This window comes from Anomalospiza imberbis, chromosome 3, assembly GCF_031753505.1.
Source record: "Anomalospiza imberbis isolate Cuckoo-Finch-1a 21T00152 chromosome 3, ASM3175350v1, whole genome shotgun sequence".
NCBI classification, from domain to species: domain Eukaryota; kingdom Metazoa; phylum Chordata; class Aves; order Passeriformes; family Viduidae; genus Anomalospiza; species Anomalospiza imberbis.
In genome coordinates, this window is record NC_089683.1 from 47,191,682 (window position 1) to 47,211,865 (window position 20,184).

Sequence of the window (20,184 nt, forward strand, 5' to 3'; positions counted from 1 at the left end):
AGGTTCTCAGGGTCCTTTACAGGTACCTCAAGAATGTTGCTCAATCACCTAAAGAAGCTGTTTGACATCCAGAGCTTGTATTTGCCCCCTTGTGTCCTTACGCTTGCTTTTGACAACAGACAGAGCCCAAACTGTGCATTTGAGCCATAGAACTAATCCTCCAAAGTCATGGAGGATTGATCAAACTCAGGAAATGCTGCAGCTGAATGCTGTGATGATTTCAGAGAAGAAATTGGGCGGGGGGGATAGCCCAGCTCTACTGTGACCTGTGGAGAGGATCCTACATCATGACATAGTGTAAATCCTCTACAAAAACATGGGAAAGAGGGGGAGGGAAAGTATATTTTTTCTCTCATGTTCATTAGAGGAACAACAGAAGAACTAGATGCTAATAAGTTTTATCAAAACAGTGACAAGAGCTAATGATGCTGGCAACTAATATATGTGCTTTCCCAGGCAATAGATACATCTCAGATAATACCAGAAATGTTTCAAAGTGATCATAATGTCCATTTTAGTGAATAATGAATAATCTGTCCCTTATTTGGGCAAAAATGTTTATTCAATATTGTTATACTGAATAACTCTGAACTTTATTACTTTCTTTTCTAGCTGAAAAGAACAGTTTTGCTGAGATTATGTGAACTATATATTTATTTCCTCTTAAATCCATAATTAAATTAAAAATAGTAGAAAGAATTAGATTGTTCACTTTCTTAGCCTCATTGCAGTCTTGAAATGTGCTCCAGATGCTGAACACACAGACTTAAAAATTAACACTTTTATACTTTTGTTGAATATCTTCTTAGTGAGTAAACTAAAATATTTTCCTTTCCATTAAGCCAGAAGTTCAATTATTTTTTCAGATAAGATACAAATATTTCTTATGAGATTTTATAAATTACTACTTTTCACTTTCAATAAAAAATTTAATAATTAATTTTTTATTACAGGCAGTGCAAAACTGCTATTTGGATTAATGTCACAGTGCTAGCTGCATTGTGTTGCTTATAGGGGAAGCACGATCATTATGGCAGGATGCAGAAGGACAGCAACTAGCAGTAAGCAAGTAGCAATATCTGTATATTGCCTCAAGCCAAAGCAGCTCCCCTATAAGTTGCAGCTTCAGATAAAATTTGTAAAAAGACACAAATTCTCCATTGCACTTTAGAGTCTGAGTAGGGGTTCCTATTCCATTAAATGGTCTAAAATTTTAATATTACATTAAAAACCAAAATATCTTTAAGTATTACTGATCTAAGTAAATGGAATATGTTTTTACTGTTCTTTTCAAAGAAGAAGTATATATGGAACTCAGCTCCCAGAGAGGTTCTCTCCTATTCATACTATTTCTGTCTTAAAAGAATTCATTAAACATTTACAAGTTTTTATATTATCGATTAAATGTATTTGCTGATATCCATCTGAAAGGGAATAAAGTTTAGCAAGGATGTCAAAAAACTTAGGTAGCCCCATGATTGTAATGCTCAAGATCCCACAATTGGTTTGCTAAAAATATTTCTAAAATTTTGGGGACTAAAATGTTGGATTTTTTTTTCTTTTTGAATGATGTCTGTACTTGGTTTAGCTGAAGTAGAAATTCGGTGTAGACAATCTCTGCCTTCCCATAGTAAACATTTATATTAGTATTAATTAGATAGATTTATGCATATATTGATAGGGAAAAAGCAAACACACCATAGAGAAGTTAACAATGACATGAATGATTAATAATGTTCAAGTAGAAATTTTATGCAAAGATGTGGGTGGATAGACAATTTAGCTGTTGTGCTTGCCCTTGATTTCTAGCAAACTTAGTGTCTTTCCTTTCAAAGACTGTCACTAAAAAATTTATCTGATTAGCTGTTGGTAGCAAAAGAAGTGTTTATGTCTTTCTTCTCTTTGTTGAAGATAAACTTTTTTCACTCTACCAGGATCTCTCCTTGTGTTGCATGTGAGCTGTAATTCCTTCTGTATTTCAGTGATCTTATTTCTGAAGGACTGGCTGTTGAAAAAGCATGGCCTGAGAGAAGTAATTTGATTAGGCTGTAAATGCAGTATATGTGTAAAAGAAGAAATGTCACCAGCATTTGGGTGTGAATTCCCTTTATCCATTTATCAAGAGGTTTTGTTCAAGGAATGGCATGTCCAAAACATAAGCATGTGCTAACTATTTTACTATTCAATGCAAATATATCCAGCTGCATCTTGAAGTCAAATTGCTATGTAGATGCTGTAGAAATTTGAACCTCTAGGCCAACAGACCCTGGTTACCAGCAGACCAGCACAAATCTCTGAGAAGGGCTTTGGAAGCAGAAAAAGTTTGGGCTAAATTAGGACTTGCTTGCTTTTGTGTAAGAAAAATATTCACTCACCTGTTAGTACAGGTTGAGGTGAGTGCAACAAAAATGATAAGAGGTCTGGGGCACCCCTCCCAGGAAGAGACAATTGAGGTTATTCAGCCTCAGAAGAGAAGGCTCCAGGGTGCCCTAATAGACCTTCAGTACCTACAGGGAGCCTACAAGAGAGGTGGAGAGGGACATTCTACAAAGGCATGTAGTGATAGAACAAGGGGGGGATGGCTTTAAACTGAAAGAGGATAGGTTTAGATCAGATATTAGAAAGAGATACTTTATTGTGAAGTTGGTGACACACTGGACCAGGTTGCCCAGAGAAATTTTGGATGCCCCGCCACTGGCAGTGTCCAAGGCCATGTTAAAGGGGCTTTTAGCAAACTGGTCTAGTGGGTCCCATCTCTGTGCATGGCATGGAGTTGGAAATAGATGACCTTTAAAGTCCCTTCCAACCCAAATAATTTTATGATTCAATGAAATGAATTTAATTTATTGCCAATCCAATCAAGAATAGGGTAATATAGAAAAAAACCCCGTACCTTAAAAACACTTTCTCCCACCCCTCCCTTCTTCATGGGCCTAATTTTAATCCTAACTTCTCTACCTCATTCCCCCCAGTAGTGCAGGGGTATGGGAATGAGGTCTGTTTATCACATACTGTCTCTGCTACTCGTTCCTCTTCAGAGCCAGGACTACTCACACTCTTCTTCACCACTATGGGGTCCCTCCCATGGGAAACCATCCTTCATGAACTTGTCCAACCTGTGTCCTTCCCACAGGCTGCAGATCTAAACAAACTGCTCCAGTGTGTGTCCCTTCCATGGGGTGCAGTCCTACAGGAACAGGCTGCCCCAGTATGGGTCCCCTGTGGAGTCACAAATCCTGCCAGCAAACCTGCTCCAGCATAGGCTCCTCTCTCCAGGTGATCACAACATCCTTTGGGTGCATCCACCTGGTCTGGCATGGGGTCCTCCAGAGGCTTTAGGGAAATGTCTGCTCTGGCACCTGGAGCACCTCCTTCCTTTCCTTCTTCATTGATATTGGTGTTCACAGTGTTTTTTCTCTCACATATTCTCACTCCTCTCTTCTGGCAGCTGCTGATGTTTTGCAGAGTTTAACTTCCCCCTTCTTAAATATGTCATCCCAGAAGCACTACCACAGTCATTGATGGGCTCTGCCTTGGCCAGCAGCAGGTCAGTCTCAGAGTCATTGATCCTGCTGGACACAGGGGAAGCTTCTAGCAGCTTCTTATAGATTTCACTCCTGTACCCTCCTCCTCCAAAACCTTGACATGGAAACCCAGTACAAATGTTATCAAAGACAAAATCTTGTTCTCTTAATTGGAACATAGTGAAGTTTGTGGGTCCACAGCAAAGCCTGGAGCCCCTGGCATTTCTAGGAAATGTGGGATATTTCCCCTGGAATGCAGTGGTCATTTCTATATGCTCCCATTGTGGCTCCTGTTTTCACTTCAGAGCAGTAATTAAGGATGGATGACAGTAATGACAGAGAAGGTGTCACAGAGTTATATTCAGTGTTACCATGTAAAAAAGAAAAAACTGAGCCAGATTAGAGACTGTTGTTCATATTGCATTTGTCCTAATTTCTGCTGTTTGACCAAAGCAATTACAGAGTATTATGGGGCCAACTAAAAGCTCAGATTATTTTTCTGGGTATAGTATTGCAAAGAAAGATATATTGCCAAAGCTAGCAAAGTAGCAATGTTCACTTAATCAAATACCATGGAGGTGCTGCTCCAATTTATTGTGATTCCTGTCTGACCCACTTCAGCTGTGTGGGTTGTCTTCCATCATTCAAAAATGTCATATGTATGTTGAGTTATATGCCTTTATCAGTGTCCAAGCAACAAGCGAGGCAAACTTTTTATGCGTACATTAACTGTACAAGGTTAAAAGCAGTTTTAAATAACGGAACCTTGGTTTCTTTTTTTTGGGGGGGAGGAAGGTTGAAATAAAATATAAATCACTCTTCAAGGTAACTTAAGTGTACAGTGGAAACAACCATTTTAACAATATTTTTATCTTCTGACTGGTGTTCCACTGTGTGAGCATGGGAGCGCCAACAGAATCTGCCTTTTAATCTCACTCAAGAAAAGGAGCTGCACATTATAATTTTGTAACCTCCATCTAAAAGTACCAAATTACTCATTTTGCTTGCATGTTATAAACTGCAGCTTCTCCTCAGAGACAAGGGCTGTAGTCAGGCTAAGATCTTGGATGAGTGTGCCTTCACCATGCTGCTGTGTCTCACCCACCCAAGCCTTGGATCTGTGGCTCTGCTCAGTCTCCATCCTAAAAAAACCTTTACAGAGATTTTGTTTGTTGTGCTGTGATAAAGCATGAGCCTTTGTGGGAGGACTGAAGATATCTGTCAAGCTTGAACAGGAGGACTGGCAGAAGAGGTGTAACCACAGCTCTTTTGCTCCTCTGTTCCACCTGTACCTACTAGAAGGAGCCCTTCTCTCATCTTGGAGCAGCTTGGGGATACTCAGTGCATGCACGAATATGGCCCTAAGAGAAAAGAAAGAGCTGGCTGTACACCTGCCTGCTCACTTGGGCTATGGTGAGATGGGTGCCTTCCTCTCTGAAGTCTGGGCTATGGTTACCCAGAATGGGAAACATGATGCCAATCTTTTTTCACCCAAATGAAAGAGCTGCCAGTGGCTTCAAGAGCAGATCCCATCGGCCCTCTGCAACAGCATGGTGCTAGCTCAGGGGGTGTGATTTCCTCAGTGCTCTTGGGCAGTGCTGCTGTTTCACTAAAATAACTTCTCTGTAATAACCAAGTTCTTGGTACAAGTGCTTTTAATTTTTAGAAAATGTGGAAATGGTTTCCTTTTGGCCTGGAATTATTACTTTTGTCATCCTGTATGTCCTGTAATGTGATTAAATGCTTGCCTGGTTGTGCTGTTTGAGCTACTGTCACAACTTATTGTTATGCTGTCATAGCTATTACAAAAGTGCCATCTGTATTCAACAGCTGTGAGCAGTGTGCCTTAGTGATTCTAATGTAGCAAACTGCTGCTGTTTTGACCAGATGTTCATTTTCTTCAAATGCATCAAGTAAGTCCCATACCTTATAAAAAAGACTTGAGGACACATTGAGATTAGTAGAACTGGTGACAACATCCTATTTCTCAAACATGTCTTACAAAATCCTTCTTTCTTTTACATTATGATACTCTGCTGTAGCTTGTGCTATCCTATGCGTGTGGAATGAGACAGGTGCTTCAGCTTCTTCATTAAAAACAACCTGGTCTCTTCAACCAGAGTCCTGGTCTCTTCTGTCTCCCTGACTCTTCCCCATAAGGGCCCACCAGATACCCCAGTCTGCAGAGGCAGGAATGTTAAAACAAACTTGGACAAGTTAGTGGTTTCATTCTCTTAGGCACTGAAAATTCAGAAATTTATACAGGGTCCAGTTTACAGCAGTAGTTAGGTGCCCAGAAATGCAAAAAGGTCTGGGTAGGATTTGCTAAATCCTAAACGGATTATGTACTTAACTCCTACTGACCCCCTTTCAAATGGTTTTGATTCTTTTGTCTGCAAAACAAGCTGAAAAACCTGAAACAATCTGCTTATGAAAATGGAAAAGTTGCTGATTTTGGTCAATACAGAACTAACACATGAAAAACCCACCTGTGAAATGCAAACACTTCTGTATGTAATGTTACAGAAGCCAGGAGCTGCAAAAGGAAGTGAAGAGTGAAGTGACCTTTCATTCCAGTTCTCCCTCCTGCTTTCCCCTCTTTCATCCATGTCACTACCAGTTACAAAGACAAGACATCAGCAGAGAAATGTTGAGTTTCTTTCCAGAGGCCTATTCCTTGTCTGCACTGGCTGGGAAAGCCAGACAAGATATTTTTCATTATCCTTCTCAGCCATTGGCATAGAACTTGGTCTCAGACAGGCTGGGTCATAGAAAAACTGCTATTCAAAAATTTCAATAAAGAAGAGAAAATATTGCACTTGACACCTATCTCCTCTTATTTGCATTTATCTATTTTAAATTCGAGGTAGTCAAGGCAAGGCGACATTAATTCAACTTGCTGGATGACTTCCCACTCCATCCTATTGACAGACAGTAGTGTCTACATAAAAAAATTCCAGGAAAAGAAAATGCAACTATTAAACAGATGAAAATGTGAATCATAAAAAATGGATGAAATGTACTTGCTGTGTTTGTACTCTTGAGACCTTCCTTGAGATGAAGGTGGTGTGTGAGGAAGAAAACAAATCTCCTGGGACAGCTGGAGCCTTTATCCAGTACCTTGCCTTAGCCTTTATCTGCTTACCTCCTGTGGTGCAGAGCTTGTTCTGGGTAGGAGAGAAACAAAGCACACAGGAAAACAGGCAGGAAAGAAGGCATTTTAAAAATGGTCTAGTGCACTCAACTCTTTCAGGCTGAGGGCAGCACACGCTGGTGAGAAATGCAAATCACACTGAGAAAGTGCCAGAAGCCTGAGGTTTGCTCCTACCTAATTGGCTTGTTAAGCTGTTAAAACTGAAAGCACCAAATCCTTGGATATTTCTTGCCTGTATTTTTTTTTTTTTTTTGCTTTCACAGATGTGGAAAGAAATGCGCATGCCTAAAATCTGGTACAAAGCTGGCTTTGCTATGTTTCACCTCCTGTGTGATGTCTTAATTCCCTATATTCTGTGCTTGTGCAGCACTCAGTGCAGCAGGGTCTTGGGCTGTACCTGGGGTTTCTGGTAATGAGCATCATCACCACCATCACTTGTGAAACATCTACAACATTATGATGTGTGTCTGCTTAGCTATTCTCTTTGGCAAGTAATGTTGTTGTCATTACCACATAATTTCTGTGTCTTGTCTGCCAGCTATTGCTTTTTAGTTTTTGATAGTACTAACAATGACCTATGCACAATAGGTCTAAGCAATTTAAAGTAGAGATAATCCGTTATCAGTAAGTATCCACACAATTTATTGACATAATGCCTTTACCTCATTGTCTCTTTGCTTGTCACCTAAAATTGTGTAAAATCTTGGAGTCATAGAACACCTTCCATCTGCAAAAATGCCAGATGAGCTTAGAAGTAAGTATTTGTCAGAGTTATAACCAGCCTATAACTCCAAATCACTCTCCTCAGGTCTCCTGTATATTTGCAGAAATGCCCAATTCTGAATTATGGACCAAAGTTGTATAATTTTTCACTTTTACTTTAGTTGACATTCATGACTGTTTGGATGCTATAGGTCATATGCTATGGACACCATGTCTCTAATTTACCCAAGTCAGAGGATGAAACAAATTAAGAGCAACAGGATTTTATGTGAAAGCTAAAATACAGTTGTTCCTGTTAAAGTGACTTTCTTTCTCTATTTTCCAGGGATTTTGATAGGTGTATGCTTATTTCCATACATGGGTCTCTCATTGACTGAAAGCTGACTTTTGAGCCACTTATGGTGTCTTGAATCAAAACAGCTATGTGTTTTCTGAGTACTTCCACAATCTTCATTTGTTCATGGATTTTGAACCTTAACAACCACCATTCCATGTTCTATTGAAGAAAGAAGAATGCCTAATTCTGTAATAAAAACAGGGACATTCAGTGTGGTGTTATGCACAGGATGGGGTCTCTGAGAATGTTCAAAGAGACAAAGAATGAGAGAAAATATAGAGCTGGAAAATATTTTTGAGGTGTTACCTTTAAGTTTTTTTAAAAGATTTTTTAAAATTATTATTATTATTTCAGAAGCACTTACATCTTATGGACTTGTCAAATGATTTATCATCCTCTTTCTGAAGCTGTCCCTGATGCTGTTCTTCAGCATCTGATTTTTATGAGTCTTATTGCTGGTTTCTAGGTCACTGAGCCCAGAGGCAGCTCACGATTGGTTGTTGCCTCAGATGCATGCAGAGTGGGGGATATTTTCCTCTTTATCTGTTAATGTGCAGTTAATGCAAACAAATGATAAGGGAAATCTGTAGCCTTCATTTTTTAATAAGTATGTGTAATGTGTGAAGGCAGTTAAACATGAATACAGAACAGGAAATAAGATCAAGCCAGGCCAGAGAGGAATCAATAAGAGATACGGCTTTATAAGCAAAGTATTTGATTATTCCTTGCAGCGATTTGCCAGAGAGGCAGAGTTCTTGTTTTCTCAGTAGGAATTGAATTAACAAGTACAGAACAGCAGTAAATTTACGACATACACATTTAAGAATTAGCAGTGTATCTTGCAGTCAAATATTGTATTGTTTCAATCCCCAAACCAAGGTTCAGGAGCCTAAAGTTTTCCGGTTTAAATGAATGAGAATTTGACTACAGCCTAATGTCTTGGGGAAGCTGCTATCTCTATAGGGACTAAGTAGTTAAAAAAAAAATAAATGTAAAGGTAAGAGCTGAAAATCTTTATTTAAGTTCCTTAAGCTTGAGGTGACCCTGCAATGTGCGCTTGCAGCCCAGAAAGTGAACCATATCCTAGGCTGCATCAAGAGAAGCATGGCCAGGAGAGTGAGGGACATGATCCTCCCCCTCTGCTCTGCCCTCAGGACACCCCATTGGGAGTGCTGTGTCCAGCTCTGGGATCCCCAACACAGGAAGGATGTGGACCTGCTGAAGTGAGTTCAGAGGAGGCCATGAAGATGGTCAGAGGGTGGAGCACCTCTCCTATGGAGAAAGACTGGGAGAGCTAGGTCTGTTCAGCCTGGACAAGAGAAGGCTCTGGGAAAACCTTGCAGAACCTTTTGGTACCTACAGGGAGCATACAAGAGAGCTGGAGAGAGACTTTTTACAAGGGCATGTGGTAGGACAAGGGATGATGTCTTTAAACTCAAACAGAGTTAGGTTTATGCAGGATATTAGGAAGAAATTCTTTATTGTGAGGTGGGTGAGTAACTGGAGCAGGTCACACAGAGAAGTTGTAGATGCCCCATCCCTGCCAGTGTTCAAGACCAGTTGGATGGGGCTCTGAGCAACCTGGTCTAGTGGAAGGTGTCCCTGTCCATAGCAAAGGGGTTGGAACTAGGTGATCTTTAGGGTCCCTTCCAACACAATTCATTCTATGATTACCATATATGTTAATGTTTTCTTTCAGCTTTGTACGACATACGGAAGAATTTTTGTGCTCACACAAACTATCATTTTACAGGCTCATGAAAGTATAATATACAAGGCATATTTATGGTCAAAAGGAAATTCAATTAAATGTGTTCAATTCTAGTAATTTATATTCATACTGTCATGGAAGTTCTAACACAAAGCCTTTCTGCCAATATTTGTTTGCAAGTAAATGAGAGTTTGTAAGGCCTATTTCTCCACTCATTTAATATTTTCTGCTTTCAAGCATTTTGTGACTGAATTTTGTGAGCATGAATGATCATAGAAAGCAAGTTTTATGCTCACATGACTATAGGGAAAATGTGACTTATGTGACTTGGGGAAAATGAGCTTATTTATTAAATGCAATGTTTCCAAAAACCTAGGGATAAATATATTTTCCTTTGAACTAGAGAGCCCAGGAAGACAATGATGAAGAGATTTCTCCTTTATAGTGTCAGGTATTGGGCACAAAATAAACCATTCAAAGTAACAAATACAGTGGAGAAAATGGAGATCTGTATGGAGAAGCTATGTGAAAAGAGAAATGAAAGTCATCAGACATGATTCACTGTGGATCTTTCTGAGCTGTGCTTTACCATTCTAGAATTTAATGTGAGTGATGATGCCTCATTAAGAGATTTTCCTTAATGCTTATTTGTCTAAGCCAATTGTTTACACTGTCCTCACTCCTTGGGCATTTGCCCAACAATCCACCTGAAGGTCCAGGACATACCATTTCCCTAGGTGACTAGCGGCTAGGGGTGTTTTGGCTTGAAAAATACAAAGGGAGACACTTGTCAGGTAACTAAAGTGCATCTTGTGTATGCTCATGTCTGGAAATTGAGGTTGTGCAGCTTCATGTTTAAGTCCATATTGGAAATGTGAATCCCTGCACACAATCCCAAGAATTCTGGCAGTGGCAGCCAGCACTACATCTGTCCTTCAGAGTACCTAACTCATGAAGTTTAATTAATGTAAGAAATTAACAAAACCGATTCCTAAATCTTATACCGCCTCTTATGACTACAGTGAGCCTATTTAGCTGCAGAGAGGGCATCACTCTCCGAATTTACAGAACTGTACTCAAAATGACCTCTTTCACCCTTGCAGAAAAATCCCAGCTCTGTTAAAAGTTGGCTTCTGGATAGTTTTTCTGCAAGTCCCTTTAATTAATCGTGCTATACTGACCGTTGTCATCCTCCTGCTACAAAATGTAACCAACCTTAGTGCCTGACAGGATACAAAACCTCAAAGACATTGGACTTTTCCTGAGACAGAGGCTGGCTGCCTGCTGATGAGAACTGCTACAGATTATTTATTCCCAGAAGAAAGCTGAGCTGACTTGACATGGAAGTCAGGAGTGACTACAGAGCTATATTATTTGGGACATTAGGGCTTCCTCAGAAGTAAATGCATCCAAATGACCAGCTGTTGTCATGACCATTGTCACATCACAAATGTGGCTCCAGGTTTCTTCAAAATGTGGATGAGAGGCCGTGGGGAGGAGGCAGGGAGATTGCCCCTGCTGAGGCTCAGGGGTTTTCTGCTTGTTTCACACTGCTTTATTTCTTGTGCAGGAGCGCTGGCCAGGGACAGACCAAGCCAGCTCCCTGGGGCTAAGGCACTGGCAGGAATAAGCACCTCTTATTCTGCTCTTTCATTACTCCCAGCCCAAACTTGCCCCAGCCCTTAGAGGAACATTTCCTCTGCTTGCAGGACTAAATCAACTCCAAGCTTTGGTTTGAGCAAAATCACACTCTTTCACACCAGGAAATCTGCACTTGGGATTCTGTTGCAGTGATAGTCTACTAATCAGCATTTCTCTCAATATGCATGATTCTAGAGGCAGTTGTAGCTGTGAATTATTAACCAGAATTAAGTAAATGGAAAGAAGCAAAAAACCATATTTTGGTCAAACTCAAAATGTGCTATGCAGAAACTTTTGACCTTAGTGAAAGTTTACATACTAGGTTAAACACTTTGAATGCACATGATTTTACATGGCAACGAAGCAGAAGTTTACATCTTGAAATCTCCATCAATTCTCTTTTTCCAGACCTCCCATTCTGTCTGGATTGGACTGGAGAACAATGGCATAAAGAAAAATTTCCAGGTTTTTGTTGTCAGTAGGCAGCTTCACACATTCGTTCACTGCTCGTGAATGTGTGGGATGTACCCACTTGTTTCAGTACAGCAAGGCACAGGCCAAAATGTTTATCCCCTCAGCAAATTCATACTAAGAATATATGTTCAGCTCACTGAGGTTGGGTGTTTTTTTTGGTTTTTTTTTTAAGGCAGCTAGACTGTAAGACAGACAGAATATAAATTTATTCATGGAAGCATTTCAAATCTTAGCATGCACATGAGCTTGATTTACTAGCATACATCATGACAGTTATGAATATATTTTAAACAGAGATACAGTCTGTCTCTGAAAGATATGCCTTGTCAATTGTGGCTGCAAACTCTATGTAATTTTTGAGTGCTTTCTTTTTTTATATATTGATATTGCAGTGATATCAGTGCTAACAAATTAGATGCAGAATTCTCTGAAATATTAGCTGAAAGCAAATATACAGTATTTTTCATGTCAAAAATCCTTGAATGTAATTTTAACTTTATATTCCATTCAGATACAGGCACAATGATTAGTTGAAATATGCCAGAGCAAATGCAATCAAAGTAAAGTACACAGACAGAAAGAAGATGACTAAAAGGGTTTGGGATTTTTGAACAAGACTTAAACTTTGATATCTGCACATCAATATTTTGTGGTGCTGTGGCTTGTAAAGAGCATGTGTTTGTTTAATTAACAGTGCTCATGGCACATTATCTTAAATATGAGCAGGTTGGTTGTTGTGCAGTATCTCTGATAACAGTGAGCACATATGTTTTCATTTTGTACAATGTGATACTCAGTGGCACAGAATAGCACAGAAGAGCAAACCACTGCCCATCCCTGACCACACTGCAGCTGTGTGTAGCTGTGGTCATGTGAAAATCTTCCTGCCATTTAGCATGTGTCAATCTCAAATGCTAACTCAACTTATTAAAACGTGTTCAAGTGAAAATAGTTCTACAGGCTTGTAAGGATGTGGTTTCTCCTGGACTAGGTATGTTGTCTATTTCTGGGCCCATCTATGGATAGAAATTCCTTGCAAGTCATTTCTGTCCTTTTTCAGAGAGACTATGTTTGAATAATCAATGGAAATTTTACTACTTAAGGCTCTGAACCTTGTAAATTAGCCAATGATTCTGTCGCTCTATGTTGCTACAGTGTTGGCTAGTGCAGAGCATAACAATCAGACAGACTAACCCATAAATCGCATTGCATTGCTGCGGCTTAGATGTGATTCAGATTTTCTGAATGAAATAGCAGCCTTTTTTTTTTTTTTTTTTTTTTTTTTTTTTTTTTTTTTTTTTCCCCACTGTTTTCCTCACAGAAGATGGGGAAATTGAACTGTGAGTTTTGGGTTGGGTAGTGGGACAAAGGAACTGTGAGGCTGATAGAGCACCCAAACTTCCAAAAACCATCTTCTCAGTTTCAAGTGGTTGGTGAGCTCTGTACTGAAACTAAGACCTAAGTTCGGGACTACTGTGAGCTGGTCCACAGACATTTTTACTCATTGTGAGAGTGCACAGCATTTCCTGCACCACCCCTCCCCACCTCACCGTGTAATTTCTGACTCTGTAAGGCTTGAGAGGGTTTTTCTGTGAACCTTTGCCCTCAGTTTGTAAGAAAGGTACAAATTTGTAAGGTTACACAGCAGGGAAAATTGCTTCATTATTTCAATGTGATAATAATAGGAGAGAGAAGGGGTGAGATGTGAGGCAAGGTTCCTCATTGGTCTGTGCCTGCCTCAAGGGGCATGGGATTCGGACAAAATCAATCTTTGCAAAGACAGAAAAATTTGTTGGGTTAGAGTCAAACATATAATTCAAAAATTTTCATGTTAACCTATCATCTGATGAAATTTAACGAACTGTGTTTTATTGGAGGCATTAAACATTGTTCAAATGCATGGGAAATAGACACCATCTTCTGAAAAAGACTTTGGTACTACAGGATGAAAAAACAAAATATACAGGTGAGTAGAAAGGTCTGTGCAGTTGTGTGGCTGCTCCCACTGATGGCTGTGAGAAGATAAAAGCACTTGCAGAATATGGGGACTGTCACCCATTGCTCACCACAGCAATTATAAATGGAGTGTTGGGGATGGCCATGGCTTGGCAATACAAGATTCTTTTGCTTTTATTAAAAAAATATGGATTACTATCAAGTCTTTAAATCCACACAATGAAGGAGTTAATGAAGGAGTTAATGAAGGAGTTAATGAAGGAGTATCCAAGTTAGTTTCAGAAAATTTACTTCCTTTTTCTGAAGACACAGAAATTTTAAAATTCTTTTTCCAGTACAAAATGAAAAAAAGGAAAAATCCCTTGCTTCACTTTATCTCTCTTTTTAAATACTTTTCCCACAGGGAATATGAGATGTATTTTTTCTACTGTCTTGCAATGGTTTTTAAGTGGTTCATTTTTAATTTCAAAAATTTTCTTTGACTTTGATGAAAAAAATCTGCTAAAATGAGAAAGGAATTCCTATTTTAGACTGGAAGGGCTGAAAAAGGTTTTGTAGGAACAGAAGAGTTATACTAGGTACAAGCAAAATATTTCACACAGTCATGTCAGAAAGCAAAAAGAATTGTATGGAGGCAAATTACATATTTGAAGCCGGTTGCAAAGTGGAAAGGAAATGGTAGCTGATGGGAAAATGAGTAGGCAGAGAAAGAGCTTTCTTTGTGAGGTATTGAAAGTAAACTGTTGTGGTGAACTTGATATTTTTTAAGGCCTTGAAAGACGCAAGATATTTTCAGCATTACGACTCATGTCATGGAAGACCTAAAGAAAATAGTTCCACCTGAATATGAGGAAGAACTTTACTGTGCAGGTGACTTGTGGAACAGGTTGCCCAGAGATGATATGGAGTCTCCCTCACTGGAGATATTGAAGACTTGCCTGGACACAATCCTGTGTTTTGTGCTCTGGGATGACCCTGCTGGAGCAGGGAGATTGGACCAGAACATCTTCTGTGGTCCCTTCCAACTTGACCCATTCTGTGACCCAAACACAAAGATGAAGGAAATGAATACTCAAAGGTATAGGTCAGAGGGAATTAAAGACGTTACCATAATCCAAGGTGGGTCACTCCCTGTAGAAAATTGTCTTTTCAGAGAGAGACAACTTGTGAGAACTTGCACTGGCATGGACTGATAGAGGGAAAATGAGACTATAGTGGAAAGAGGCATTGGTTAATCTCCAAACCAGCATGCTGTACCAATCTTTGACTTCAAATCTAGTTAGTTAATGATTTTTAGATCTTATTTGTTCTGCTGATTCACAGATTTTATCTTTTCAATTCACTTGTACAAGTGAGAAAATGAACCCTGGAAGTATGTCAGGGAAGAGGTTTGCTTTCACAACACATTTTAGGCTGGTATATGAAACTGAGATAGAAAACCCTCTTTTCCATGGCAGTATCTGAGGAAAAGCACATAGCAATGACAAGCTTAGTAAGAAACAGTTACTTTGCAGTAGCACAGCATTTTACACTGCATTATCAATCTGCTTCTAAAGACATTGTTTCTGACACTGTCTGACATTCAGGTACATTACCTGTTAGGAGACAGTCCAATGAGATCCTTAGAAAAATGCCGTGTCAGTGCATGAGTGTGGCAAGCACATTTCTCAGGATTTTTCATAGAGGTGCACAGAGAGAAAGAAAGAGAAAACAGTTTCTATTTCTGCTCCTTGTTTTTCCTATGTGGAATGTGTTTGGTGAATTGTTTACCTGGGGTGATTGCTTGATTGGATTCTGGTGAGGATTGTTTGAGCCTGATGGCCAGTCCAAACCACCTGTGGCTGGACTCTTGAGAACAGGGTCACATGTTGTTAGAGTTAGATATGGTAGTTAGAAAAGTAAGTATGTAGTTTTAGTATCTTCCTTTATATAGTATATTAATGTATTATAGCATAGTTATGATAAAGAAATCATTCAGCCTTCTGAACTGGAGTTGGACATCATCATTTCTTCCCACTGGGTTTGCCTGCATTTTACAATACGTGAATAGTGAATCCGGCTGCTTTTTATGTTCTATGTGCCACTCCAAGTTTTCATAGTCTTCCCCGGCCTCAGTCAGGCCTCTACTTTCTTCATTTTTCACTAAAAATGCCTGAACTTCCCATGTAATAGCCTAGGTATGCCAATTGCATGGCCCCAGAAAATAACCATTCAGATTAAGTTACTACACCAGTCTTTTTGCAATAAAGTGGGCATAGGATGGATAGCTGTTGGCCAAAGTAGCTTGTTTTCCCTCCTGGATTTTGAAAATTGAGAATATCTTCTATGGAAATGCATGTGGAGCCAACACTTCTGGCTGTTTGCACAATGTGTGGTGGTTATTTAGATACCTGAAGGCAAGTACCCTTATGAATAAACTGTGCTGACTGTCTACGTGCCAGTCCTCCTAGACCTGCTGTGTCGTGATCTCATTAAAGTATCATTTAGCTTTCATTAAGGCCGAAAGAAAATACAGGAGTGGCTGTCAATCTAAATCTATTTTGCAATTCCGGGGCCAAATCCCTTTCACCTCACTGGAACAAATTATTCCACTGAAACCAGTGAAGTCTTTCTGTTAAGATTTGCTCTTGATCAAAGTAGTATGACCTGATACTGCTACTAATTAAGCTTCTCTCTACTGAACCTCAGCAAAGTTCAACAGATGTGAAGCTGTCTTCTTGTAGAGTGGTAAGTGCACCCTCCTCACTGCAGAATTCCTCAGGCCTCAGGTGGGTGAGTCTGAAATGATGGCTGACCCTATTGATCTAGTTTACTCTAAAAGGAACGAGGGATGATTTCTGATTTGCTCTCCCATGTCCCCACAGAAATTCACTCTGGTACACAGCCTGACACCCAAGCCCTGCTGGCAGCCAGCTGAGGTGTCAAGTGGAAATCATAAGTAATGGCAGGTTATTTTACACTGAGGCTTAATATTGCAGAGGAAAACAATTATATTAAGTAGTCCTCTAGTGAAAAACGAGAGCTGACAGTTGCAAAGCATTACAAGAAGAAGCAAGTAAAGCATTAAGCATTATCAGATCTAGAACTGTTATTTACTTTTGCTTGTTGGTTCTGACAATTAAAGTGCTTAATTATATCAAAGAATAATTTTAATGGAGGAAAATTCCAATGACATCAGACACATAATTGAAAAACATTCAGGCCATTTGTGTAACAAGCTGCTTACTATGCTGCAAAGGGTCTAATTTGTGGGGCATTTGGATTAAATGAAACTCAATACATCATGCATTGTAAATCCATGTGCATTTGTGATTTGGACTGGGGAATTGAAATTATTCCCCAAGAATGAGGAATACCCAGTAAGTTTGTGGCATAAACTTGCTTTTGTTAAGTCCCTGCTCTTAGAACACACTGCCCATGGTGCATTATGTGTTACCCTACTCATCTATTCAAACCAGCTTTTCTAAATGATTTCTTATGTGGTAACCAAGCCCTGATGAGGTCTGACAACCTTAATGCTGAGTGCGGTTCAGGAACAAATAAAGGTTTCCTATTCTGGACCGCTTTCAAGTCAAACACTCATCCTGTAAGTTCATCTGTTCTGGTGCCTCTGCTATTCAAGTGAGACTCTAAAGACACTTCTGGCACACAACCCATGTCTAGGTAAAAAGCAGTAAAACAATGCAGTGAGTGATGTGAGAAGGGAGTCAATGATAAAAGCATGGACTGATGCATTGGAAACAAGAGAAATGTCATGGATGAAATTATAATTCTGTTGAAGTTAATGAAAGCATTGGCACTGATTTAAATAGGTCAGAATTTCATCAGTCTCCACAATTCTTACCAAAGATTCTTGTTATTCCTAACTGGCAATTTCCTTTAAGCGTTAGTATAAAAGTGGACATTGATGGGGCCAGAGTACAGATATTTTTGAAGAATGTGCTTTGACTGTCAAGTGTAATCCAGAAAAAATGTAAGATATTTGTTAATATAAATGGAAAAAATATGGAACTCAAGCTTCCCAAATGTATGTCTCTTTGGCATGAAATTGGTGATTAATTTCGAAAGAAAAGATACTTGAAAATTTTGATTTTGAAATTTTTCAAACAAAACACTTTAAACTAATAATCTCATACTGAATTTTTCCTCCCATTTATTGCTTTTAAATGTGAATTGGTATGAGATCAAAATAGTACATTTAGTTTTACCAGCAACAAAATGTATATATATATATATATATATATATATATATATATATAAAATCTTGAAAATTATATACTCTGTTTTATTATTATTATAATCACATCCTTAAAGGCTTGAAGTAAGGGGCTTAGGGCATTACAAGAGCTGCTCACATCATAACATGATTTCTGGACATTTGGAGGAGATAAGAGAATACAGAGCCTGGCTCTGCCCTGGCTTTTCCTCTTACCTTAAAAGTTGTGTTGGGTAGGATGGGTTTGCCTGCTCTCTGAGCAGTGTTTCAAGTACTAAACATATAAAGGGTTTGGACTTCACTGTAAAAACCTCTTCTGGTATAGACCAGGGGGTTTTTGATAGAGTGAACATGTGACTGCTCTCATGGCAAGAGAGGGTCATTTTCAGATCTTTTGACTCCCTCACATGTTCTTTTCTACAACAGCGTCTGACATTGCTTGCAAGGCTCTTTGTGGACATAAAGACCAGCTCACAGTTCCCGTGGAATAATTCACTGGCATTAGCCCTAGTGCAGGCAAATACACCTTTGGAACAGCAATAGAAATTTGGACATGTAAAGAATCTCCTTCCTGTTTTGCGTTTGTCAGCACAATGCTGCTCTGGGACACTGCAAATTTCTTCAGAAAGATTTGGCAATTATACATAATACCTTATAGTGTGATTGGACCATCCATTCCTATTAGTTGAAGCAGTGCAACTTTGTAAATTAAATGTATTCAGAAGAGATTAATCTGCCTTTGAAATTTACAGCACATACATATGAAAATAATAAAAGCTGCACGATAATTTATTCACTAGTGATGCAAATGGGAAATAAACTTTGCCTGTCTCATCCTTCCCTCCACTCTTCTGCCAAACAGGAAATACTGGTGGGTGGACAGAGCTGAAAGTTGTCACTAGTTTGAATAAATGGAATTTGGAGAGCTTGTGAAAAATTCTTCAGAACTGGGTTTGCTTCTTTTTCATCTCTAATCCCTGGGAGGACAAATTTCTCAATAGTATTTTCATGTGACTTCTCACAAAAATCCTCCAAAGTGGGATTTGCTTGAAGGGCACCATTCTCTTCAGGCCCAAAAAGTCAACATCTGCCTGGGTAGTGCGGCCGTGTCCCATGGAGCCAGATGTTTGAGATGTACCAGCAATTTGTGGAAACTCATGCTATTGCTATGCGTGTTACATCCCTCTGTCCAGACTGCTTATGAGCTCAGAGTGTTGGTTTCCAGGGCTGTCAATCAAGCAGCTTTCACCAGAACTAAAGTGACTTGAAAGAATCAAAAGAAAAATACTGCTAATTTTTCAAAAGAGATTATTTTCAGTCTGAAGGCTAATAATTTAAAATTCAGACATTAATCCAAACCTATAACCTTTAGCAAGAGCACAGTTTACTTGTTCTTCATCACCTAAATGGATACACATATAATTTTTTTCAGTTCAAACACAGATGAAGTTCAGATGTTTAATTGGAGCAAGTAATTTCAAATTTAACCATGAAAAGCAGAAATATAATCTTCTAATTCTGAGAGGCTGACCTTTTTTTCCTTTAGTACTTGGAAAAAACACTCTAGAGTAAGCTGTTTTTTAAGTCTGGCTATTAGCTTTATAGGCTTCATCTCTCCCTTTAAGGCCTGCTTGACTGCTCAAACATTTATGAAGTTCAGTGAATAGCTGCTGAAAATTAATCATGCTTTGAATGGATGCTGTGTAATGGGTGAGTTTCACAATAATGTGGTGTGATTCAATAATAGGCAGGTAATGTCTCCTTTAGCTTCCTTGCTTCTGGGTGAAAGCCCTACAAATATATGTCCTCAAAAGCCTACCTTAGGGATAGAGAAGGCTAAGCCTGTCTGACAAAGCAAAGTGGGCATATCATGTAAAGATAGTATAGAAAATCTCATGAAGAACTTATTGGCACAGACATCAGAAATGGGAGCAGTCTTCAGTTTGGGGCAGGTGTAGGGATGGGTATGTATCAATAAAGGCAAATCAGCTGCTGTCTGCTGAGGGAGAGGTAGAGCCTTCCTTCCCAACTGAAAAACAAAAAAACAAAAATTAAAACAAACAAACCAACAGACATATAAAACAAACAAACACATAAAAGCGAGTAGGCAGTGTTTATCTGCGCTGACCTCGAGTGCCCTGCTGCTCAAGGCCCCGGGGAGGAAAGCACTGCAAAGCCTTTGGATCCCTTTGGAGGATCACCTCCAGAGCAGCAGCAGCTCCCACAGCGGCGGCTGGTGCGGAGTCAAACGCCTGACTGACACATGCCTGTCAGGATGATAAACCCAAGAGGGAGGTTAAATGTCTCCCCCACTACCATCTTTTCAGAAGATAAAAATATGCCTGGAGGGACTATGACTAACTTTAGAAATTCTTGGAAGCGAACCTGAACCAGATAAGGGGCTTGAAAGCAGAGATTTGCTATCTGTGGGTTAATGCGGCAGGTGTG

The 20,184-nt window shown here is 39.4% G+C and overlaps 1 long non-coding RNA gene across 1 annotated transcript; it reads right to left on the bottom strand.

Annotated features, from left to right (window-relative positions):
* Positions 1 to 4,480: 4,480 nt before the first annotated feature.
* Positions 4,481 to 10,872, bottom strand: LOC137469897 (uncharacterized). The gene is made up of 3 exons (XR_010996768.1): positions 10,665 to 10,872; positions 6,548 to 6,691; positions 4,481 to 4,666 (listed from the first exon to the last, which is right to left on the bottom strand). It is a non-coding gene; the product is annotated as an uncharacterized lncRNA (long non-coding RNA).
* Positions 10,873 to 20,184: the final 9,312 nt, after the last annotated feature.